This window comes from Xenopus tropicalis, chromosome 1, assembly GCF_000004195.4.
Source record: "Xenopus tropicalis strain Nigerian chromosome 1, UCB_Xtro_10.0, whole genome shotgun sequence".
NCBI classification, from domain to species: domain Eukaryota; kingdom Metazoa; phylum Chordata; class Amphibia; order Anura; family Pipidae; genus Xenopus; species Xenopus tropicalis.
In genome coordinates this window covers 169693450-169721082 of record NC_030677.2, presented here as the reverse complement: position 1 = coordinate 169721082, position 27633 = coordinate 169693450, and the positions used below count along the sequence as shown (strand labels likewise).

The 27633-nt window shown below is 37.6% G+C and overlaps 1 protein-coding gene across 4 annotated transcripts in view; it reads left to right on the top strand.

Annotated features, from left to right (window-relative positions):
* sncaip (synuclein alpha interacting protein) overlaps positions 1-27633 on the top strand; it is a 121164-nt gene that overhangs the window by 24922 nt on the left and 68609 nt on the right. For 2 of the 4 annotated variants that reach the window (XM_012959362.3, NM_001005712.1), the window contains exon 2: positions 19873-19936. The gene's annotated coding sequence lies outside the window, so the exon portion shown is untranslated. Of the gene's footprint in view, positions 1-19872; positions 19937-23810; positions 23852-27633 lie in introns of all 4 variants that reach the window. The other 2 variants (XM_031897761.1, XM_012959369.3) reach the window with 2 other exon arrangements.

Sequence of the window (27633 nt, the reverse complement as noted above, 5' to 3'; positions counted from 1 at the left end):
CAGGCTGCTGGCATAACCTGATTGTGAGTGTAATTTGGAATGCTTCAGCATTATATTTGGCACATGAACACAAGTAAGAATATAATAATATACATGGATAGCCCATTTAGGAGCAACATTCTGTTCTATGTCAGTCACAGAGGAGGGTGTGACAGTGGTGTGGATGTTTGAGCTAAATTAGCAAATATGTTATTCTATTATAAGTTACACATAGACAATTTAGTTAATTTGTATGAATGAAGCACAAACTTGGGGACATGTTCCACAAATGATACCACTTTCAAGCAGATCTTTAAAAATGCTCTATGTGCTATTAAAATTTGCAGTATAATAACTGTCTAATGAAGAATTATACAATATAAAATGCTAATTTTTGTTCTCACTTACACAGGTGTTTTTTTTTAATGACTTGTTTACATTCCTCTATTAGAGCACAAGTAGACGCCCGACAAGGTAAATACATGGCAATAAAACGTGGCACTTTGGTTAATTTCATCTTGGGCCGTCCATGTTTTTTGACAAATATATGATATCGTGCCATTAAGCACTGTACAATACAAATAGTTGGCAGTTTCACACGTGAAATGTTTATTTGGTGCACAAAACAATCACATATTTATCCACAATTTAAAAAAATGAACTATACCAAAAGGAAAGAGATACCTCTGATAAAGCATTCAGTGACCTAATAGTCCAATTATCTAATTTATGTGCTGCAAGCATGATATTAAAAGTTCACAAAAAAGACTTGTGGTTGCTTTTTCCTGCATTTACACAACTTCACCGACGTGCTTGCTCCAATTCATATGCTTACTTACAGGAGGGTGTGTTGTGACAGACAACATAAAGCCCATAATTGTTTCGTATTTATTTTGAAGGAACAGTAACACCAAAGAATATAAGTGTTATAAAGTAATTAAATATAATGTACTGCTGCCCTGCACTGGTAAAACAGGTGTGTTTCCTTCAGAAAAACTACTGTAGTGTGTTTTAAACTACTGTGTAGCCATGGTGGTAGCTGTTCAAATTGGAATAGGGATAAATAGCACAGGTTACATAGCAGATAACAGATAAGCTCTGTGAAACACCATTTTATTCTACAGAAGTTATCTGTTATCTGCTATGTAACCTGCATCTTTTATCCTTTTTTCAGCTAGAATGACTGCCCCCATGGCTACACAGCAGCTTATTTATATGAATTATAGTATTCTTTCTGAAGCAAACACACCAGTTTTACCAGTGCAGGGCAACAGCACATTATATTTTAGTTACTTTTAATTGCTTTACTTTTATTGCTGTTACTGTTGCTTTAATTAACCTTGGAATTTTACCTGATATCTTGTTGCTGCTGCTCAATTATTCTAAAACAAAGCAGCAGCATTAAATTTCCAATGGAAGACAAAATTAAAGTCAATCTGTTATTTGGTTGCCGTGGTCATTGCCCCTGACAACCCGTATTTTTAGTTGCAGACCAGAAAAGAAAAAAACTATAAAAAAAAGTAGAGCAACAGAAAAGTTGCTTAGAATAGGTTCCCTTATTACATATTAAAAGTACTTTTTCTGTGATAGTTTAGCTCCTGCTTTCTGTCTTGTAGTCTCTTTGTTGGGAATCAGATAAGTGAGTACCCGTAAGTTAATCTGATGATAGATATCTGGCTGTTTCCCTCTTGCACTTAAAAGGAAGATAATGTTAATGAGAAATTCTCCATCACTAAGGCCCTTAAACTCTATTCATTAGAAGCCAAGCCAGAAATAGACTTGGCATGTAACAGCACCATTCCCTGTATCTGATGTTCAGTCAAGAATCCTTATTTACATTATGCAGCGTAAAAATTTACTCGTAGATTTAAGCAGCAACACATGGATGAAAAGGATTCCTCTCCAACTGTCTGTTACTTATTAAACACATACTAATAAAATCACACAATTTTCGGAGCTATTTTTCAGAAATCAGCACTGCAGGCTGTATATTGGCACTGTATTTAAAGCCGAAAAAAAAGAAATCAGAAATCTTTATAAACCATAACAGCTGTTTTCAGAATCCATATATTTAATGTGTGCTGTGTGATTTCGCCAATGAAATGTACACATGCTTTTTATTTTTTGTTCTTACCTAAACCGCACTTCTAGAGCAGAGTTTTCAAAAAAACCAAAACCCCTGCTTGTTATTTATTTTTTATATGCCAAGAAAGTATTATATTAGGGATACATCAATACCTGGTATCTCTTAATGTTCCAGAGTCTCATAGTATTTAATAAAGCTCACAATGAGTGGTCTTGTGCCCTATAATGATTATGTTGTCCATAGAGAGGGTTGCAATAAATTCTTACAGCAGTTGGGGGCCGATTTAATAATGCTCGTGGTTGGGAAATCACATATTTTATTGCCTATTATTAGCTAATCGCAACTGCTTTTTATTTATGAAACCCCTGCTAGTCATTCGAGTTTTCACAATCCAGAATTCCCTAGTTTCGTGATTTAGAAAACAATAAACTTAAAAAGTTTCAGCCATCTCAGTGCATTGTGCCTGAGTCTGAGCTTTCAGAAGGAGCCAGCACTACACATTAGAACTGCTTTCAGGTAACCTATTGTTTCTCCTACTCCCATGTAACTGGAGGAGTCCCAAACCAGACTTAGATTTCTTACTATTGAGCGCTATTCTGATATCTACTGGGAGCTGCTATCTTTCTACCTTCTCATTGTTCTGCTGATCGGCTGCTGGGGGGGGGGTGATATCACTCCAACTTGCAGCGCAGCAGTAAAGTGTGACTGAAGTTTATCAGAGCACAGGTCACATGGCTGTGGCACCCTGGGAAATGAAGAATATGGCTAGTCCCATGTGAAATTTTTAAATTAAATAGAAAAAAATATGTTTGTATTCTGCTGGAGATGCTCTGTTAACTGATGCTTTAGGGCTCTGGTATGCGGGCGACTAATCTCCCCGTGTACCACAGCCCTTAAAAAGCATGTTTCCCCATGACAGTATTCCTTTAAAAAACCTCTCAAATGGCTTGAAAATTCGGTTACACTGCATTCAGTTGAGATGGTTAAATATAACATAAACTCTATGATATCCATCAAGGGATTTAACCATCTACAATACTGAATAAACAAGGCTTCATTTGTGTTTGTTCTCTTCTAAAAGAAGGGCTTTCTCTTCTACCCACTTTTCTTTTACTCTGTACTCTTATGACAGTCCACAAATACAGAATTTTCTTCCATTTTTAAATGATTTCCAATTCATTTTCAGTGATAAAATGACCAGAAGCAGGAAAAGGTATGGTTCACGGGAGTGTTTGCTGAGAATTTCTATATAGGTTAAAGTGGCCTTATCTAGCAAATAACACTTTGCAATTATATATTCCCCTGCCATGAAATGTTAGGGGGTTGTATTTCCCTTTGCAGAACTCTCCTCTTATTACCATAGTACAGTGTTTTTAGTCATTGTCGCAAGAGTCTTTTCATTTTAACTTTATTTAAGATTATCTCTAGTCCATTAAAGGGGAAGTTCTCCTTTATGTTTACTTTTAGTATGTTATATAATGGCCAGTCCTAAAAACTATCGATTGACCTTCATTTTATAGTTTTTTAATTATTTGCTTCTTCACGCTAATTTTTTTTCGAGCTTTCAAAAGGGGGTCACTGACAACAGCAGCCAAAAAACTGTTGCTCTGTAAGGCTAAAATGTTATTTTCATTGTTACTTTTTATAACGTATCTTTCTATTCAGGTCCTCTACTAATTATATTCCTGCCTTTTATTCAACCCAGTCCCTGATTACTAAGATAATTTGGACCTCAGCAACAAGATAACTGCTAAAATTCCAAACCCTGAAGCTGCTCAACAAGAAGTGAAATAAACACAAATATTAAAAATAAAGAGCAACTGGAAATTGTCTCAGAATAGTGCTCTCTACATCATACTACCCAGTTTTTGTCCCAAGTATTTAACACAGACCATTATTGGAATAAATAATGATTCCATCCTTAGTATGTATCATGTATGGTGGGTTTTAAAGCAAATTCTTAACCCAGCTTCAGGATGTCCTTAACAGTTGAAATGAGAATTCATATATCTAATGAAAAAAAAACAAAAAACTTTGCTTTCTTTTTGTTCTTTGTGCCTCCACACTAAAACCTAGGTAGCCAGACAGGATATATCAAGTGATTGTGGAGTGTTAGGAAAGAATAAAAAATGATAGACTGTGGCTTCCCAGGAGGGAAGGCTGTTTAGATAAAATCAAATCAGGTGGTGAAATAGGAATATATTTGCTGTAGGTGATGTCACATACTCCTGTTAAATTTATATTCCATGGCAGAGCCATTTTTATAACTAACCTATCACAAAGACTATAATCTTGATCCTCAAATGACCCCAAATATTTTAGCCTTTGTTAAAAATCCCACAGCTTTTTTTCTAATCATTTTCCCCAAAAGTTGACTGAGGTTAGATGGCTATTTTTTCATCTTTCAGAATGACCACATTTAAATTATACTTTGATGGACTTAAAGTGATTTTTTCCACCAAATGAACTATGTAATGCAGCTACAGCATGGAAAATCCTACTCACCCATCGGCCTCAATTCAACAATTCCATCCTCTGCTAGCAATCTAGTGTTCTATCATTACTAAAACAAAAGAGTAAAGGCAATACTTTATTTTCATATGTGTATCCTCTGAAATGAGAGACATGAAAAATGTTTTTACTAAACAAATGCTCTTCCAAGAACAACCTTTTTTGTTCTTTTAATGAGAAAGGGGGATCATACACATAAGAAAGAAAACAAGCAGAAGGCTAATCTACAGTAAGTCTAAAAGCATGTTCCTTTTCCCAAACATAATGAAAATGCTCTCCATTTCTTTTGACTGTATACTGCATAACTGACACTTAATTAGCTGAATAAGTAACTGCTTTATAATTAGGACCTAATGAGAGATGCAGCAGTACATCAGGTTCCACAAACAAATTGAAATACAGCAACAACACAGAATGCTAGAAAACCCATTTTTGTGACAGTGAATGGGCACTGGAGCTGTGGCATTAACACTCTCTATATATTAAAAGCACTCTGTTTCTTTCTCTCCCTCCAACGCCATCTTTGTTTCTTAATGTGCTTCTCCACAAGGAAGCCATCTGAATCCCACCTGTCTTCTGGACCATTAGCAAGGAGGACACATAGGGACCACTATGACTTATGAAAAAGTGCCAAGTAGACTTTTTGGGGCCTAAGCAATGACAGGGTTGAATACACTGAAATCTTGTTTGTGCCCCATCTTTAGTGAATTTTAGCCTCCATCAAGGACCACATTTCCCATTTTTGCATCGCTCTTCCAGCTCCTACATGTCTTTTAGCACCCTTCCTTTTTTGGTGTATTGTTTTTCAATTTCCCTCTTTTTCCACCATGCCAGTGCTTTCTGGCAGCTTTTCTTTATGGTAGGTATTTTGGCCAATGTTGATTATCACTCTGGAAACCTGATTTTTACAGAGAGAACTACAGGAATCAATAATTCATGTGAATCATAAGCCTTAAAATAATGAAACTTCATGCTTGTAAGGCACTAATAGCTTACTTTGGGGTCCCTGTGAGTGCCTCCAGAGTCCCAATTCATAACTCAACTGCACCCAGCTAATACAATAGCACTAGTCTCTGCTAGGGGTTGATTACTCATGAAAAAACGTGTTGCTCTGAAAGGAAACATTCTCCCCTAATTGATTTGTAACTGTTGCCCACCCTTTCTCTGTATTTATTTTTGGTACTATCAGTCTATTTAATTAGAAATTTGTCTTACAGCATACACAGCAGTTATATGTTTTTGTTGTTAATTGGTCTGTTTTTTTGAAAGGTTTGTATAAATATATTGATATTGGATACTGGGACCATAGATTAATTTATATTTTCCTATTTATACTGTTTGTGTATAATCTATTATGTATTGTGATTTGGCTTCTTAATTGCTAGACGTGTTTCCCTGCACATTTTTGTACAGAAGTCTTGTTTATTTACCTAGCAATAAACCCTGACATTTATGGAGTACTACTTTCCAGTCTTTTACTTCCTTGGGTATTAATCTTTTCTCTGTTAAATGAGGCTGCTAATGGATCCAGACCCCTTGGTAAATTGCTGCATAATGGGAACTGGGAAAAACCTCAAGCCAGCTTGGCGTTATAGAATGACAGTAAATAGGAGACATCTGTTTGTGTATTCACCAAGCCCATGCACCAGCCCAGTAGTAATTTTGCTATAGGCCATATAAGGATCCAAGACATGGTAGCAAAAATGTATGTGGTGGCCTGCCTTCACTGCCAAAATTGCTCATAAGAGTTATACTATATGCTTTATTTTAAATCTGCAATGCACTTTACAGAGACAGTGAAATCAGTAATAATTTTATTTGCAGGCTAAATCCAATAAGCTGAAATTGGCAAATTTCCAGGTCAGTTAAGGGATTTGGCTGAAACTATCTGCTGATCTGATCTGAAATAAATTTCTTTGGATGAAATGATAGGTTCATCTCTAATCTCTGGGCTTCAAATTCTTTGATCCATAATAGACTCTTTCCACTCTCCGGTTATAATAGTCAGACTGTGTTATAGTAACAGTGATGCATGCCTTTTTTCAGCTCAGTCAGGTATGTCATGTATGGTGTGTGATAAACATTACAAATACCTGGGGAAACAAAAATTGTGCATCTAATATCTCAGATATGTTTTTATTTTTAAAGGGGCAGTATAATCTTTGTCAAATGTTGGCAGTTTTGTGATCCTTCCTGAGAGCATGCAACCCGTGACCAGGGTGCAAAACAACTCACTCTATAGCAATTTATTGTACTTTATACCCTGTATCTTGTGCTTATCAGAAAGCAGAAAAATTATTTTAACAGTGGTGGAGCTCTTTTCTAGGTGAGAAAGATTCTAACAGCAGAGTTTAAGATAAACTGAGGAGAGATATGAGTCTGTATGGCTGGTTAGCTGTAGGTTGCCGTAGTCGAGGCATGTTGGATAGATGCATGGAGAGTTTTAAAAGTGAGAAAATGATGAATCTTAACAATGTTGTAAAGGAAAAATCATCAGGTCTGGTACTTGGTATTAATATGATTAGAGAAGGGATGGAAGGAGTCAAATTTACCCCAGGCTATTTACCTTAAATATAAATTCTTGCAGAGGTGAAACACACATCCTCACCTGCAGCTGTTCAGCAGAATAGGGAACTCTTTGTAGTACACAGTTTTGCCATTGCCTGTGTATCAGTTGTGTGTCACAAGAATGCAAAAGAATACCATAATCTTGAGTAATAGGCAACAACACCACAACAACCAAAACTCTATAACTGCTCTTTCTTAAAGGCTGATGCAGTTCATTTTTTGCCAGTGGATATAAAATGTTTTAAATCCTAATACATTTTTTTCAGAACTCCGGTAGCAAGCCCAGAGATCATATACTATTTACATACATAGTTTTTGTTCTGAAAATGGGAAACATATGTGTCGTTATAGGAAAGTGCTTCATTTCTAAAGAAATTACTTATATACTTAATATTAAATGACATTGTAGCTAAAAACGCAAGGCTTGCACTTGTAGAAATGAAAACATTCCCAGAATGAAAATCTATACATGTTTAATGCTCCTCTAAATGTGAAATTAGAATAGTTTGTACAAGGAGATGTTCTTTGGTCTGATTGAACTAAAGGTAAATATTTCCAGAAGCCTTTTTGGATGGGCTAATAGATTTGAATTTATAGACTGAACATGCAGTGATCTCTGACCAGTTTTTGATACCTTATCACTGTTAGTTTTCAATGCTTTCTCATTTCCCTCCGATTTGTATAGGGTGAAATAACTAGATTATAAAATATACCCAGAAAAAAACAGAATTATATGGATTGTTGATGACCCTATATATATGCATCTGAAATACACACATATATAGGGTCATTGTCCAGCAATATACATATTTTATTATTACAGAGATGTACAAAGTTGCTTTAAACCAGGGGACAAAGATTGTTATTCAAAATGTAATTGGGGATATTCAGTCAGTGTCAGACTGGGTTGTCCTGGGTCCACTGGGGCTAACATTTCGAGGGCACAGCACCACAGCAAACATAACAGTCAGGATTCAACTGTACTACACAGATACATAAATATCCTTATCTTTAAATATTTTGTAATTGGTGCTGAGATCATCAGTTATAAGCTGTGCTTACTGATGTTCCTTATATCGCATAACTCACTGAAACTGTATTACAGGGATGGGATCTATTTTCTGGGCTGCTTGGGACATGGTGTTTTCCATCATTTAGATCACCATACCTTAAGGCTACTAGAAAACACTAAAACATTAAATAAACCCAATTGTATTGTTATACAGCATTTATCTCCTATTTTAAAAGTGCAGTCACCTTTGAATACTTTGACCTCTATAAAAGCACTTGCTATATGGTTATGGAACTCCAGAGTGACTTCAAGCATCATTTCACAACAGGAGTGCATTATTCCTGATTCCTTATTCCTTAGGAGTCATTTCTATACTGGCAATGAACAACCATCTTTTTCAGCAGCTTTGTTCAAGATGTAAATCTGCAGAGGCACAAATCCTGGAAAATAAGACTTTTACCACATGTATATGCTGACATTTCTAATGGGCTGCATACCTTCAGTGAAGATATCTCACGGTTTCAGGCTGGGAGCTGTAAGTGCCATTTGAGATGATGAAAATCCTCAAACACCTTCTGCAGTACCTTTCAGCCCCTCTGCATTTCTCTTTATTTTTCTTTCACATAAATTAAAGACTTTATGTAATTATGCTCTGTGTAATACTATCCAGCTATATCTTGCTTGATTTTAAAAGTTTAAACTCAAAAACCATACGTTTATACTGCAGACTTTACATTTGTTGCTGTTCTAATCCCTTCTTTCATTAGTGCACAGCCACATCCATTAAGCTGGTTTACTGTTTATTACATCTGTCTTCAGATGTTCCCTGATTAGTACAGTATATATGTCATGCATATACATTTATTCATTAAAGCAAACCTTGTCACAGTGCTGTACTTGATATGCTTTTTATCTACTAGCAATACTAACCCAGTCTAACTAACTAGTGGGGGTGCAAGGATATGTAGAAGTTAATTTTGGGAAAGGTTCTTGTTTACCATGCCATTTTTGTCTGTCATTTAATAAAATTGTTTGCAAATATTTAACAAAAACTTTGGAAGGAAATGCCAGAGAAATATGGCTTTAGTTGAAGTTGAATAAAGCTTAACTAAAGTAATAGGATACCTCCCAACATTTGAAAAGCACAAAGAGGGCCAAAAAAAAATTTAAAAAATGTTTTTCAGGTCATGCCCACTTTATGGCCACTCCCCAAACAGCAACATTTATTTACTTACATTTGCTCACACAGCTTCAGCACTTCTCTGCTGCCCATACTGCTATCCCTAGGCACTATGCCCCTCAGCCTTTGGACTACCCCCTCTATGGTCAATCCTCTGCCTGGGTCCTGCCATTCCTTTTAAGTGTTTATGCCTCCTTTGCCACTTTCAACTGTGTAAATCTTTTTTCAAGCACCTTCATACACTAGGCTTTTTTAGTATTTTATCAATCCCAGCTTTGTTCTCCTCTGCATCCTCCTCCCTGAGCTTTCCAAATCATGGAGCATTCAAGATAAGAAATTTGCAGTGCTTGAAAAAAGATTTACATCATAAGGCATAAACACTAAAAAGCAATAGCTGGAGCAGGAGAACTGAGCATGGCCAGAGACGAGTGCTCACAATAAATTTCCCCACTCTGCTCTCTTCACCATGACGTCACACTCTCATCTCTCGAGAGGCAGCACCACAGTTTCTGCTTAGCATTCACCTAAATGTTATAATGGAACTGGCGCAGCAGAAGCTATGGTGCTCCCTCTTGAGGGACGAGAGTGTGTCGTCATGGGGAAAAGAGCAGAGAGCAGGGAACGTTAGAAAGCGGGGCACTTCAGGCAACGGGGGGCATTTAAAAATTAATCTGGGACTGCGGGACAGGGTGCAAAAAATCGGGACTGTCCTGCGTGAAGTGGGACAGTTGGGAGGCCTGTAATGGGGCAGAAATGTACAATTTTTTTTAGGTCTTGTGCCAGCCCAACACAACTACAGCCCTTTAGCAATGAAGATCTATGCTTCCAAGATGCCCCAGTAGCTCCCCATCTTCTTTTCTGCTTAGGGACCAACTTACAACATACGTCGCAATATAAGGGTGATAATATATAATAATACAGATTATTGTTACATGGCAGCTCTAACCAGTGCAATTAGCATCAGAATTAGCCCTGCAGCATCATCTTCAATGACAGACATTGAAGCTTGATAATTTGCAACAATGATTAGCAAATTTTTTCAAGAAACTGCAGCAAAAATATGTGAGAGATACAAAAAAAGTCACCACAAAAAAAATGCCCACTGGCTTTAATGTATTTTGGGGAAGAAAAAACACCCATTGACTTTTATGCATTTGGAGTAAGAAAAAAAGTTGTGCATAAAAAACGTTGCACATAAAAATCCAGTGCATGTAAAACAGTCGTCTATTGACTTCAATGTGTTTCGCGAATTTTTGCTCATCGCTGCCCCTATGCTTAGCTGCCCAGAGCACACTGAGCATGTGAGTGTCACTGACACCCTTAACAGAATCTAAGATGAGGGAGCTCCTGTGACAACTTTGATGGCTTAGATCGTTACTAATATAGAGATGCTAAACCTTAAGACTGGTTCAGTAATTCAATATATAAACATGGCATTTCTAGCCATATTTATTTTAGGGGGCTTGTTTTCCTTTAAACTCACCTCCGACAACTCACCACAGTGAGAAAGAGGCTCGGGTACATTGCCATGAGCCTTCAGCTATTGGAGTGGATATCACTCTTTGCTTGAAGAGCAAGCACTCACTGAGCAAATGTTTCAGTGAGTACCAGCTCTTCAAACAAACGTTAAAATTTATTACCGTTCAAATTAGAGGTTTACTCTGAATCAAGTCTTGATTGAATATGTAACATAGTAACATAGTAAGTTGGGTTGAAAAAAGACATACGTCCATCAAGTTCAACCATAATGCCTATATATAACCTGACTAACTACTAGTTGATCCAGAGGAAGGCAAAAAACCCCATCTGAAGCCTTTCTAATTTGCCGCAGAGGGGAAAAAATTCCTTCCTGACTCCAAGATGGCAATCGGACCAGTCCCTGGATCAACTTTTACTAAGAGCTATCTCCCATAACCCTGTATTCCCTCACTTGCTAAAAAGCCATCCAGCCCCTTCTTAAAGTTATATAATGTATCAGCCAGCACAACTGATTCGGGGAGGGAATTCCACAACTTCACAGCTCTCACTGTATATGTGAAGAGTTAATCACTGAGGAAATCAGGAGATTATTAAAACATTTCTTGGCGAATACTTGGGGTTACATTTCAGAGATATATGTACATTGGGTCAAAATATTGATCTGCTTTGAATGTCAGGTTCAGTTGTTTCATTTTTTTCCTGAATGGTAGCAGATATAGGTACACTGCTCGTGCTCCAGACTGAGGGCATGGATTGAGACAGGGGTGATGTTAGCCCACGTTCAATAACAGACGTTTTAGCAGTGATATAAAGGCTAGTGCAGATTCAGTAGTGTTGGACTTTTATGTGGCCTACGCTTCATTTTAATATTGCATTGTACTTCCTTATTATAACAAGTAGAATATTTTTTTGAATGTCATTTATTTATTCATCTGCACTTAAAACACCTCTCCAGCTATGCAATAAAACAAATCTGTCTTTTTAAAAGAGAACATATGTGGCCATTATTTGTTAAGTCCATCTGTTAAAAATACTCTAAATTCATTTTTTGGCCTGTAGAGAAATATCAGATAGATTTTTTCTTATTGCATTTAATAAAATTTTACTTCAGAATTTAGCACCTTTTAAAACCGAGATTGTTTATACAACACATGGAGCTTGCTGCCCAGAAATACAGTTCATTGCTAATTAAGAGCTGAGCATCAGGGGAAAATATGCCTCTTTCATGGGGAACAGTCAGTGCCATATGAATGAAAGGCACAGGACCACTATAAATAACATTACATGCTTAATGCATGTTAAAAAATATTTATTGTGTCTACTATGTCAGACATTACTAAGCAAAGCTAATAATCCTAACTTCATGACTTTATCTAGTAAAGCTGGATATGATCTGCCTAGGGCTTTGCCGAGCAATTACCTTGTGGTCCCCATTTGTTTGTATTGCACCTAAATGTTCTTTTGAAGATTTGCCTTTTCATTTTCTATTTGTTTGTACATTTTGAACTAATTACACCGTGGCACACATTCCCAGCATGCATGTAGTTATGAGTAAGTGGATGCAATTAACCCTGCCAGTCTTTGGGTGCTGTCAGAAACATGCGTTCTATGTGGTACCTTATATGAATGTTAGGATAATAAAACTAATCACTCATTATATGACACCAGCATGTGTTTGTGTTGTGTTCTTGGAATATCTGTTTTATATACACTTGTGTGCACACACTCATATGAAACACATTGGTGAAAGCATCCTCCCTTTAAAATTACTATCTGTAATTTTTTAGATAACAGTGTGCAAAAAAAGAATTTATAGTTCTTGACATTTGTTGAATTCCACACTTCAAACCTACCAATTCATCTGGTGGAGCTCTGCTCTCTCAGCCCGGCTCTACTCTAACTCATACTCCCTGATGGAAACTGCAGTGCTGACTATTTATTTTTCTAGTTTCATATATTACTTTTATTTTAACAAAAAATAGCTTTCTGTAACCCCCATCTGCAGCACTGTAACAGAATTTAGCAGTTTGTGTATATTCTTTAATATCTGTTTATATGATTAAATATGATGTAACAGAGTAACACTGATCCTTGGTTCCTTTATGGTTTCACCAACTTTGAGGTGTGTCAGAGGCTAGAGCTCAAGGGTTTAGTAATCATTTTAACTGAAAAAAGAAACTTTAATTTAAAAAAAATCTAAAGCTTAATTATTAACATTATCAAGTTCCCTGGCTCCAGTACAAAGTAACGCCTGTTCTTTATTTTCACTCTGTATGCATGCCACTGGATAGTCCTCCATTATGTGTATATACAATGCAATGGAGAATGTCTAACCCATGTACATGACACTGGTTGATTTGTTTGAGATGTTGCCAGTAGCTCTCCATTTTTCCTATAGTAGCCCAGGGCTGGAATTCTTGGTTCTTGACAAAACTTTTTATACGGTATATAGAGGAAACTAATCAGTTAATTAGTTAAGACCTCTGAAAGCTCATTTTGTGTGCATATGAAGAAGAAAAATAAATATACAAAACAACCCTAATGTTTTTTTTGTTTTTTTTTAAACACACATATTGTACCTGTTTCCATGGATTGAAAGGAAACCATGATTCTCTGAGGAACATCACTTTTGTAACCCCTTCCTCACTTTGTTCTGTTGATGATGGGTTCTGATGTGATGTGATTGATTCTGCAACTTAAAGTACCTCTGATCTCCATAGTTGGTAGTGCACAGATTCTTTCGAGAGCAGAAACACTTGAAGTCCCAAAATCCATAATTTCAAAATGGAACAAGGTGAGGGTTGCATTTCACTGTGAGCCTATCCCTGGTAACAGAGAAAGACTATTATGGATTGCTTTCAATCTGTGGAATCAGGCATGAATCACTCTAAGAAAAAATACATTTATATGAGTTTTCTACATAAACCCAATTAAATGAGCTTGGATCAAAACTGGGATTCATTTTCCTATCTTCTTACTCCACACACTTTATTTTTTAATGTGCTACACGGCACTGAATTGTTGAGGGTAAGGCACCGGTCACACAGAGTGATTGCTCTGCTTCTCTCCGTTTGTGGTTTTCGGTCAGGTGAAGAAACGCGGGGAGGAGCCAAAGTCGATCGCCGCATGAAAAGGTCTGGGCACCCCTGTATTCGAAGGACTGAAAACCAGAGGCAGAGAGAGGTGGAGCAAACCCTCTGCATGACCGGGGCCTTGAACACAGGAGGAACACATAATTAAAATGATAGTTTCTAAACTATCTTTCTGTTTCCTGTACTTTCTTCTGAACTTAAAGCATATTCCTTGATGTCTTATCTCAACAGGCTATTGATATAAAAAACTCTGTTTTCTTACTGTAAGAAGATAGTGTTCTGTGTAATTTCTCTTTGTGTGTTTCAATTTGTATGTTATATACGTTCCAGAGATGATATTTCCATCTTCCAAGTCTTCGAAGTTAAGAAGTCACCTTGGTAAAATTCTAGCCAGCTAGTAACACTATACCTTCTACAGTATTGCCCAATTTTCAAATTATTAACCCTGCATATGGTGCAGCCAACAGGTTAAAACAATATTGAAAAAACATAAATCACATATAACTTCCCATCTAGGTCTTCAACAGAATACAACACACTCATCTAGTCATATTTAAAGATGGAATAGTTCTTCCCATGGCTAATTCTACACGTGATCCAACCCTGTTTTCTGCCTGGTTTCCCAACACTTACCTAGCCCAAATGGTCTGCAGTATTGAACAAAGAATCCAGTAAAGACTTGTTTGCCAGGAGGAAGGTTAACATCATTAGAACAATATTAAATATCACTGCTGTAGTCTTGTTATTGCAAGACGTATTCCAGTCACAGACAAAGAATCTATTAAATGTCGTGGTTTTATTTTGGGCACCAGTCCCCAACTGTTCTGTATTTGGGATTTTGTGGCATAAAATGTATAGAATTTGAAGTAACAGAAAAACCTGTTTATTAAATGTCTTAGCTGTTTTGGATCATGTTTTTCATTACAGGTTTCTTACTTTGGCAGATGGCCTGGAATATTGACAGAATTTTCCATTTTCTTTATAGAAAAAGTCTTTAATCTACAAATGCATGCAAAAATATGTACATGTATAGAAATCCACCATAAACTCAGAAACATAACCTCAGTGGCCATTTAAATGGTTGCCAGCTCCATACAATACAATTTTATCATGTGTATTTAGATGCAGATCAGATGAATATAAGAACCTAATCCCACAGCTGCTAGCATTTTTCTCACTGACCGGTTTGGTGACTAAATAGGAGGTTATGCAGAAGTATTACTTGCTGTACGCCAACATGGGCTTGAGCAGGGCAAACACCAAGGGTTTCATTGAATGCATATGATTTCCAAAGGAAAATAATATCCATAAACTAAATCTATCATTTTATGTAATAACAAGGCAGAGAGACTTCAAAAATGTGAGAGCAGATCTACATTCACACTCCCACTACTGCACCCAAGAATGAAGATAAAATGAATGCTGTTTAAAAAGAGGCCAATGACAGTTACCAACCAGTGTCTTTATTATTTTATCTTTCCATCATATTCTCGCCCTGCCCAACCATGTTTATAAATGACCCCACTTCTTAGCTGAGTAGTTGCTTTCTGTTAACATGGTCTTGATCTGAAAATGTTCAGAATGCAGGCAAAGAGGGCAAGGTGACTTGCAGTTTCCGGTGCACACAAACCCAGCCAGCTTTTAACTTTTTCAGCTTGTAAATATGCAATAATCTGATAGGATCTGCTTCAAAAATAAATGTGTATAAATGTGAATTTTTTATGTTTCTATTTTTTTTTTAATGTCACCACGCTGTTGTAAATACATATACTATACCCCCCAACTGTCCCGCTTTGAGCGGGACAGTCTCGCTTTCTATAGCGCATCCCGCTGTCCCGGATAGTTCCCTGAATGTCCCGCATTTCCGTAATAGATTACGGAAATGCGGGACATTCATTGAACGATCCGCGACAGCAGGATGAGAGGTCTTAAGCTGAGCGCTCCGACTCCTTGCACTGCTTCTCTCCTTATGTGGCTCCTTCGCCGGCGGTCCCAGGCCCTTTTATAAGGTTGCGCCCATGCGTAATGACGTCACACGTACACAAGGGGCGCAACCTTATAAAAGGGCCTGGGACCGCCGGAGAAGGAGCCACATAAGGAGAGAAGCAGTGCAAGGAGTCGGAGCGTGTATGGGGGGCTCTGTGTATGGGGGGCTCTGTGTATGGGGGGGCTCTGTGTATAAAGGGTAATGTGTATGGGGGGGCACTGTGTATGGGGGGGCTCTGTGTATAAAGGGTACTGTGTATGGGGGGCTCTGTTTGGGGGGCACTGTGTATGGGGGGGCTCTGTGTATGGGGGGACACTGTGTATGGGGGGGCTCTGTGTATGGGGGGCTCTGTGTATGGGGGGCTCTGTGTATGAAGGGCACTGTGTATGGGGGGCTCTGTGTATGGGGGGCTCTGTGTATGAGGGGTACTGTCTATGGGGGAAATTGGAGGCACTGTCTATGGGGTCAAGTGGGGGCACTTTCTATGGGGGGGTACTTTCTATGGGGGTACTGTCTATGGGGGGCACTGTGTATGGGGGGTACTGTCTCCCCTGTGTGGGGGGGCAAAACTGGTAGATAGTTAGAACTCACTTATAACTGACTGCCTTCTCTCTATATTTGTATTTTATATGTAGGAGTTGCTATTTTGTTTTCCTTAGGCAGTACAGTATGAGGGTATAGCACATTTGCATCTGATCCCGCCATTTCAACTATATAAAAGGAGTATTTTTAGAAAAAAATGGGGTGTGTTAATTGAGGCGTGGCCACAAAAGTGGGCGTGGTCAAAAATGTGGCTCGCTGCGCGCGCCAAATCTTTTTGTCCCTCTTTTCGGTTTTCAAATGTTGGGAGGTATGCCTATACTACCTATACAACTATAACTGTTCAATCAGCTTTATATTTTCATACAAATCTGTTTAAAGGGGAACTCCACACAAACACAACTTCAATATATTTCATAATTTCAAGCATCTTTGCAATATCTATCAATTAAAAAATGGGCAGTCTTTTCGTGATTTTTAATGTAATAATATGGTTTGGAACAGTTACCTAAGCCTGACCCCCTGTTCTCCTGCTGACTACTTTGAGACTTGAGAAAAAAGTAACAGTAATTGACTTTCCTCAATCTGTCTTCAGCCTGCATCCTCCAAATCCCATAATTCCCTGCACATGATGTCAGTAAGGAAAGTAACATCACAATGCATTGTGGATTATGTTGTACCTGCATGCTGTCTGTAAGCTTTGGAGAAGTTGTTACTATTTGTAACATCAGTGTTTTAGTCCCTACTCCCATGCCAGGATTTCAAATGATACAGAAAAAACTGTTTTACAGATGGATTTTAGCATATAAAAATGGTATTTATTCATACTTTTTGAAGGAACAGATTACAGTGATACGTATATTGGGGGTTTCTGTGTTGTGTGGGGCTCTTTAACAAATTTTGGTTTTGAAGCTCGAGTTCCCCTTTAAGCATGTAGGCATGTACCAACATGTCATAAGCCTGGCCCAGCATGGCTAGAGATCTTTTTATTTACTTTGCAGTTCAGCACAGTTTATCTGTACATAATTTAAATATCTTTTGCAGAACACATAAGCCACCATTAAAATATCCTCAGCTCTTTTAGGGTAAAGACACATGAAGCTACTAGTAGCAGCTACTTGTCATGGCTACAAATAGACAATGCAGATCATTTACTGATTTATAGAACTGTAAATCAATTATATATATGTATTTGTTACATATGTAAGCAGGTTATGACATGGTTTGATGTTTGTGTGCTGATTTGAATACAAATATATCTGAATGTAATTATAGAACAGTAGTTTATAGCATGAAACAGAATATTATCTTTGCTCTTTCATGGTGCTTATTGCGGACACCTTAGGTCACTTCTTTACATGCCACAATTTAAGCAATTTGCTGTTTAAAAGCCTCTGTGTTACAAATGGCGTGATGATTTTATTTTTTATTGAGACACGTGTGCGCCAGAAGGGATATTCTGTGCTTAAATTTTGCCCTGATAGTTCCCCGTGAGGATTGGGTTTGACTACTTGGGTCAAGGGTTGGCAAGCTGCACTCTCCAGCTGTTGTTAGTCAGCTACTGACTGAGCGAAGATGATGGAGGTTGTAGTTCAAGAGCAAACGCAGCGCTGCCAATTACCTTTTGCTGACCGTAAAAAAAAACAACTTTTATTTATTTATATAGAAAACAAACATTACATTATCTAATATTTTTTTATCCCAACTATTTTCTACATATTCTTGCAGTGTTTTCCTAGACATGGAAAGAGTAAGACAAAGGTGTGCATCTGCTTTTTAAGTGAGCCCCAGAGGGTTAGTACAGTATATAGTACTCTTGTACTTTAGGAATAAGAGCATCTTGGTATTTATCCTTAACATCTGTTTGAACTTTCGAAAGGAAAAGACATCTGTGCTGCAAACTGAGCTTCATTTTAGAGGCCAGGAAAACAAACACTGTAATTTTATCATTATTATTTCAAATACGTTCCTTCCCAGTCTTTTAGAATTACATTATTTTGGTGTTATTAAGTTATTATCTTGGTGTTAACCCACTACACCCTAAAGGCGTTTTTTTGCTGATGATAGGATAATATCGAAAAAAATGTACTACAGATACAAAATCAATATTGGTTACTTGCAGTACCACGTTTTGCCTCATTTGGCTGGAAGGTATTTTTTCTATTGATAACAAAAAATAGAGCTGCCAGTTATTATTGGTGATGCAGATAAATATTTAAATCATTTGTGAAGTCATTTTAACTGGTTTATCTGATATTATTACTATCTATAAGTATCTATCAGTAGGACCAATCATAAATATACAGTTATTTTTCACTATCCCTTAGTGTACACTATGGTTGCCACCTGGCCAGTATTTTACAGGCTTAACAAGTTAAAATGATAGCTGATGCCAATGTTATTAATAGGGAAAAAAGATAACAAGGCCATTTTTTTATCAGAAAAGGTGGCATCCCTAGGGGCACATTTACTAACCCACGAACGGGCCGAATGCGTCCGATTGCGTTTTTTTAGTAATGATCGGTAAAACGCAAGTTTTTCGTAGCCATTACGAAAGTTGCGCAAAGTCGCGATTTTTTCGTAGCGTTAGAACTTGCGCGAAACGTCGCGCCTTTTAAGTTTTAACGCTACGAAAAAGGCGCGACTTTGCGCGCAAGTGTTAACGCTACGAAAAAATCGCGACTTTGCACAACTTTCGTAATGGCTACGAAAAACTCGCGTTTTTACGCAAAAATCTTAAAAAACGCCGAAAAAATCGCAAAAATACGAAAAAGTCGCAAAATGTTCGTTTCCAATCGGAATTTTTCCAATTCGGATTCGAAATCGTGTCTTAGTAAATCAGCCCCCTAGTGTACACTTAGATATAGTGAGACTCCATTGGGCACTTTTACGACTGCAGTTGTGGTTATGCAGAAATGAATGCAGTTGGTACATTTATTGATGCTATTCATCAAACGTTCTTTCATCCAAATTTGCACCTTGTGCTTCCCTATAGTTGCTCTTAGTGCAAGTCTGTCCATTCTGTCTTCTGTTCCGATTTATGTGCAAGTGGCTCTCTGCAGGGGAACCCTTGAGTTATCACCACCTTCAAGCTGCCTGTATTTCTAGGGTTCTCATTAAGCCAGGATCATTATGCATAACAGACTAGTTTGACTGTTGATGCCCAGCTCCAGAAATGATTCATCTTGTCTTAGAAACTCTTAGCGCAATTGTGTCTGAATTACCTCAAGATGTAAACACAATTGCACCCATTTTGATGCATTGGGTGCAGATGTGTCCCTCCCAGTGCGGGCGTAAAAAATCTGGGCATCAATGTCCTGCTTAAGTCTTAATGAGAAATAACAAATATGTGAACTGAAGTGTGGCTAATGACTTGATGAATTAAAAAAAATGTTATGTAATTTCCTTTTTATCTTTCATTGTTTTCTGTTTCTCTAGGTCACATTAATTGAACAAGACATTGTGCCTTCTATGCCCAAACACTCCACGATAATAAAATCAGGTAAGTCTACTCTTTTCCTTTGATCAAGCCTTATCAGTATGTACAACAAGTCTAGGCAACATATTCCATGGTCTAGTAACCTATAGCAAAAAATAAGCAGTTAGGTTTTTGTGGGTATAATCTCAGTAGGAAGATACAGTACGCACATGGGATTGATTGCTGTAAATTACAAGACTAGCTACCATTAATATTTTGTTATTCTAATTGTAGTATCTAACTGCTGACCAGTTGATTTACGACACTGCAATATGGAAAATTTGCCTAATATAATAATATACAAGACAAAATAGCCTGGGGAGATACCAGCTCACAGACTTATAATGACTACAGACTGCAAAATGTGCAGCCATAGTGTGTTGTGCTGTATAGATGGTCACTTTTCCCCTCTGCGGCAAATTAGAGAGGCTTCAGATGGGGTTTTTTGCCTTCCTCTGGATCAACTAGTAGTTAGTCAGGTTATATATAGGCATTATGGTTGAACTTGATGGACGTATGTCTTTTTTCAACCCAACTTACTATGTTACTATGTTACTATGTTACTTCAGAATGGATTGGTTCCCATGATGCAGTCTGTACAGTAGCCCAATGACCCGTAGTAAAACGTAGGGAAGCAGGGGCATGACAGACGCGTTGGACAGACTTAGCCACTCCCCAGTTGCAGGTGATTGGTTAGTTCGTAAGGGGTATAAAATGCTGGTAACGGTTCCCGCTTCTCACTCCATTTTAGTCAGCAGAGTAAAACGCCCACCCTCCCACCCTATAGAGGTGGAGGTAGCGGAGTGTCGTTGGCGGGGTGATTAAGTTGGGGGAAAGCAATGGTTGGGTTAGGAGGGGAGTTTTATAGTTAAGTGGGGCTGGCATGCTTGGAACCTCAGGGGTAAGAAAGTGGATTAGGAGGTGATTTTTGTTGGGTAGTTGGTTCCGGGCCAGAAGGGCAGCTGGCAGCGCCAGTTGCGCTGCGCAGTTATTGGATTGTTACAGTGTTTGGCTATTTAAAAGTTGATTTGTTTGTTATACAAACATTTGTGTTATGTTTGAGATGTTGTTTCACATTTGTTATTTATGTTATGTTTTAAATTAAAACTTCACTTGTTGTTAATAAATTTTCTGCGGCCATTTTTATCCCAAGAATTGGTGTCTGTGTGTTTATTGGGGATGGTAAGTAAAGAGGTAAAAGGGGGTTGTTGGTTGGGAGAAGGGCGGGTCAAGTTCCAACGTTACTCATGTCAAGTTTTTATGCATTCACTTTTATCCCTGTGATATGCTGGTACCTTATTACTGCTGATATAATTTCCTAGCAAATGATGTGACTGATTTATGTCATTACAAGTAATGAAGTCAGCACATATTTATTGTGCACAACAATTGCCTGATAAGATTTTCAATTTTTTCTAATACCTCAGACACTTTTAAAATTATATTTTCCACAGAAATACAGACATTCCCAATTAAATATGTGAAGACCGTAGTTATTTTCTCTTCTGTGTTTGCTTTCATTTAACCACAGGACACTGTCACTGTAGGACCATGGAAAGCAAATTTGTGGTTTGGTTATAAGCATTAAACCCATACACTACCCAATGAAACTGTTTTTTCGCATTTGGTGTCACATATATTTTTTAATTTGAATATTTTGTTTTACTTAGTTGTGTTTGTTGAATAGACAGTAACATGACCAAAACTGACAGCATGCTCTTCACTGATCAAGCAGCTCTACAGTAAAACAAGCTTTAAAACACACATATAAACAGGTTAAGAGGGGTCAAGGAGAGAGCTCAGCTTCACAAATGGTCTATTCTCTGATTCATTTGACTCATGGGGACATCCCCAGCTAAAGTATGATATATTAAATCATGGAAGAGATTATAAGTAGTGCTATTAAGTTAGAATTGACTTCCCTTTAACCATTCCTGCACATAAGGTGGACCAAAAGTTGGTTGCATTTGGTGTTTTAGGTTATGCAGTAAGAGAATAAAAGTTACTTGACATTATGAAATTGAATAAAAGCTCACTCTATAGCTGATTACTGCATGATCATTCTCAGACCTTGCTTTGTAACTGTAGGAGATGATATGTTAGTATGATGATAACTACCATGTTATATGATAGTAACCTACTAGTTATGGAAGCTAGCATGAATCTATGTTGATGGCAAAACAATGTATTTCCAATGACAGCAAAAATGCAGTTACAATCACTTGGGTTTGCTGCAGTCAGTTGCACTAGTGCTCCTTGCACTTCTGTATGGTTGTCACATCCCTCTCCATATTATAATAGATTACATACCTGTACTTAAAAAACAGTGTCAAACGTGACTCCTAAATTATAATACCTATAAAATATAGTTTAGAACACTATAGAAAAATTCGGAAGCACCGAATCTAGAATTCCAAGAATCTGAAGCTCTTTCAGCAGGATTCGGATTCAGATAAATCCAAATGTCTAGTCCAACTGAATCCAGACCCTAAAACAGGGGTGGGCAAACTTTTTGGCTCAGGGGCCACATTGACTTTTAAAATTTGACAGACGGGCCGGGGCAGCGTTACACCGTTTCCGCTCGTCAGTCCCCAGACGCCAAGTCTCGTATGATGAGACTTGCGGAATCGGCAGGCCGGATTAAAAAGACCTACGGGCCAGATGTGGCCCGCGGGTCGTAGTTTGCCCACCCCTGCCCTAAACATCACTTGACTTTAGTTCACACATTAAAGAAAATTAGGGTTTTAATTTGGCAGCGGGCCTACCTTACACAGTACCCTACCCCCCTAAGAACATTCCTGCCAATGGCTGGAATCTGTTACGTTAATTTATTAATCTATTCGAATTATCTGGCTCATTGCCGCTTTATATACCAAAATTATACCAAGCACTGGTTCCCAAATCCCAGCAGGGGAATTCCCAAGTTTTAGGGAGCCTGAAGCAGGTGGTATAAATCCATTAATAGAAATAAACAGCAAGACCTTAAAATTGACCAAAAATAGTCACAAAAAGTAGAACACATTGATGTGGTGTAAAGGTCAATGTATTCCTGATTCCAGTTAGTTCAGCATGGATATATGCATGAAATTCCACCTGTCTTTTATTTCCATCCTATTCTTCTTTTAGGGGCTTACTAATCTAATTTTGCATGTGACATTTCTTTTTCCACAGTACTGTGCTTGCTTCCAAAATTAGTATATGGAATGAGGGATTTTTCCCTTCATCTCTGTAGGGTATGAATGCATGGAAACTTATTATATAACACACTTGCAAAAAAAAAAAAACATTCTAAAAAGAAACAATAAAACTTTAGCCTAACAGAGCAACAGTATTTTTGGCTGCTGGGGACAGTGACACCGCCCCCCATTTGAAAGCTGCAAAGAGTTAGAAGAAGAAGACAAATAATTTAAAAAACTACAAAAAAAAAATAATGAAGACCAATTGAAAGGTTGATTAGAAATTGATATTCTATAACATACTACAAGTTAACTTCAAGGTGAACCACCACTTTCTAAGTTCTAAGGACCAACCACCCCCTGGGATGATACAATTCACAGTGCACACAAACAAACCAAGGGCACACATACATGTTAGGTCACATACTTCTTCCTGTTACAGAAATTATGTCCTGTCAGGTGATCTGAGCACACAGACCATCACAAAATGGTTGTTCAAGGTAAAAATGCAAAATGGCAATAATTACTGAAATATATATATTCTAGTTTGGCAAGATTCTTTAATAGGCCACTTAATATGATATCATCTGTTAGCCTATCCAGGTGGTGAGGAAAGCAATTTTAGTGTCATAGATACCTTTCAAGTATTAATTCTGGGTATAAAGTTTCCCTTTAATCTACCTATGAAGCTATTTCTATTATTGTTATCTTTTTCTTTAAAGCAGGGGCACTCTCAAATCGGAAAGCGTTGCTCTTTCAATGGGTAAGTGCTACTGAGGTGTAAAAACTATGTACACCTCAATCAGCAGAACACATTTGTATTGCTACTCTTTACTTTACTGTACAGTAATTAGGCAGAGCTGTATTTTCTTTATAGGATCCTGAGGGCTTGTGCCTAGGGCATAAGCTTCAGGATGTGGACCCAGTAATGTATACACAAAAAATGTTCTTGTAGGGGAGGTGCCATGAGAAGGGGTAAGCCTAAGGAAAGTGCCTTATATTAATATTACTTTGTAACTAGGGTTGTTCCAAGCAGAAGTATTGTTGTGTCTGCATCTATTTAATAAATGAGACAAAAACACATCAGTTAACTAGAAATGCACCAGATCTAGTATTGAGTTTGGGAATCAGCCAGACTCTAAACCTTCTGATACATGTAGGCACTCTATGGCTTTTGTTTGTGAAGGCTAAATAGGAACAATTCTGGGGCACAGTGATTGTGAATTACTCAAATTCTGCCTTGATAAATATGCCACATGTGTTTCTCATTACCTCCATTGTTCATTATTATGCTGATTACCTTGCTGTATTTTTATTGCTGTATAAGTAAACATTTATGGCATTTCCTAAATAGCAACTAGGTTGCAATTTTGTTTGGCAAAGGCTGCGTTACCAGTATAATGCATACACTAAATGCAACTATTCAGCGTCAGTAGATAAGCAGGACTTCAAATACCTTTACTTGTACTTCTTAGAAATCTTAAAGTGAAATCATGTTTTGTATAGCTCAGTTGCTTGTTTCATTGTGTCAGTTGATATATTAGAGGCAGGGACCAAACATAACTCATCAGCTATGAGATCAGGATTACATTTGGGTTGTAACATGCATGACCTTAAGTGTTGCCACTTGTCGAGTTTAAACTTGGAAAGTCCATTTTTCAAAGGTCCAGTCTTATTTTAGAAGGTTTTCTGGTTTCCATCTCCTTTGAAAATGTGACAGCTCTATATAAAACTCCTTTTTAGCTACTCCTATTTCTATTTCTTATTTTTTCAGTAGCACTTACCCACATCCAGACTTATTTCTAGATTGCTATAAACTGCTTTTCAAAGGATTCTATGTAATGCTCACCATCTGAAACATAAAAAGGGTAAGGGATTTCTTCCACTTAGAGATAAAAGTATGTGATCATACATAAAGGCTTTGTTATGTGCATGTGTATGGCTGGATACCACTTGCCATATTTTTTACTTGCATTGTTGTAAACAGAATGGCACAGCCAAGGCAAGTATATATATATATATATCTTTATGATAGACTATTAAATAAGCATGTATAGTTTATTAGATGTGCAAACCCTTTAATAAATCAAGTCAAACAGTACAAATCATCAACACACGTAGATGCCCTGAGTAGATGAATTATTGTCAAGTTCAAACTGAGATTCAAAATGAGACCCTGTATTTTAAATACAGTGAGTCCCAAACAGCCTCTAAAGGCACAATAAACAGGTTTTGTATATGGAAACTTATATAATTACGTACAAATAATGTTGAGAGCATTATTTTGGCAGAGGGTTATTTGACTTCTTCTAGTTTGCCTCAAATTAACCTTGGAAAGGCTTTTTTTTGCTAATTACAGTTTAATATAGCTTGCAAGATTCAGTGCGCAACGTAAATACACACATGTAAACACATAAATAATATTACAGCTAGCCACTATTTAAATAGAATAAAGAGTTTCTAGCTGGATCTTCCACCTGATTTGACTTTTTCAAAACAGTTCTATGATCTGACTTTTTCAAAACAGTTCTACTTGTGGACATGGCCCACAACCTTTTCAGGTCTCTAGTTGGAGAAATAAAGCTTGAAAGGTATTGCCTTAGTTCAGGTCTGCCATACTGTGGATCACACGTGGCTCTTTAAGTTATTTTTATGTCTCTCAGACTAACCAAGCAAATTTACTTTTTTTTGGTAAAACATCACAATTGTATTATAATTTATCCAAAATATTACGGTACAATAGAATGCATATTTGTCTCACCATTTGGAAAATGTTATGTCTCAGATTAGTGCGGTGGCTAATACAGGTATAGGATTTATTATCCGGATAAAGGAAATCAATTTTAAAAATCTGAATTATTTTATTAAAATGGAGTCTATGGGAGATGAATAGCACAAAAATACCGGCACAACAGGACCTGTTTAAGCGGGATAAACCCTGCTGATTTTTAATAGTAGCAAACACATGGTTTGCTACTATTAAAAATCAGCAGGGTTTATCCCACTTAAACAAGTCCTGTTGTGCCGGTATTTTTGTGCTATTTGTATCATATTGAAGAGTGCCGAAGTCTCTCTAAATACTGTGCACCAGGCGGAACAGAGTGGAAAGGCCAGGGTGTGCTGGTGTGTGTGGATTGGTCTATGGGAGATGGCCTTCACATAATTCTGAGCTTTTTGGATAATGGGTTTCTGCATAATGAATCCCATAACTGTACTGTAATTGTTTATGGTAACAGACTGAGGCCTATGGCAAATGTTGCTCATTTTATACAATACAAAGCTGCAGCATTTAATTTACATATCCTTGGAGTCTGGATTTGCTATGTCATTCACCCATAGTCTATAAAATCCAGTTTATTTTAAGAAAGCAGTGAAAACATACATGCACACATCCCACATGTATATCTTTATAGCTCACTGCCAGATTTGATTTTTTTGCTTTTATTATCTCTTCATTTCTGATTAAAAGCAACGCTGCCTTCTGAAGTAAAATCCTCTCTCCCACCCCCCAAAAAATTACTTCAACCTGAACTGTTGAACTTTCCGCAGAAGGAAAAAATCTGTATAAACCTTGCAAAGGATAAGGTGATCCCTTGCTTGGAGCTTATTCTTTCAATAACATAAATCACTTATGACACGTGCTGGAAATGCAGTAGAAGAAAAAGCAGACCATTGGGTTTTTTTCTTTGTTCTTTTTTTTCTTTTTGACCCAAAACCTGCGTGAGTAATGGTAATTATCATTTTCAGGAAATGTCACTTGAAGTGAAGGAACAGAAGCAAATGCGTCTGCAAGCAAATCGAGCTTCTCTGTAGTCTACCACTTCCATGAGCTGCTTAGACTTGTCATGAGATCTATAACATGGTCAACATGCTGCCTTATTGGGAAATTGTGTCTGTGGATTTGCCACAGTGATCTGATGGACAATCCTTACGTAGGTTATAAGTTAGGCTAGTTTTCTATCTTGGCACAGGCACATGCAGCAGCCAATTACCCATAGCAGCTGCTTCCCCATAGATTGCTCTAGGTTGAGGTTTAAACTTGACTTGGACATTTATGGATAAATAAATATACCGGTACCTTCTTTTTACCAGTGTGACAGTATGGCAGTATGGTGTTGATGACTAAAGACAAGAGCAAGGTTTTGAGCTGTATTGAAAGGGGTATAGATTTACAGAAGGAGAGATTTGTTCTTCAGCTTTACATAGCTCTGGTAAGGCCTATCTGCAGACCAGTTTTGGTCTGCAGTGCTCAGATTGGATATTAATGAATTAAAGAGTGCAAAGAAGGGATGGGTATGGAACATTTTGGTTATGAAGAAACATTGGCCAAGTTGGGTCTGTTTATGCAAGAGAAAATGTGCTTAAAGGACAAGGAAAGTCTAAGTCACTTGGGGGTTCCAAAATGTTAGGCACCCCCAAGTGACTTAAATCGCTTGCCTTGTACCCCGGGCTGGTGCCCCTGTTAGGAGAAAATAGCACCAGCCCGGGGTACCTGTAGCGAGCGCTTCCTTCTTCCCTATTCACGCTGCAGCCAATTGTCCGGGA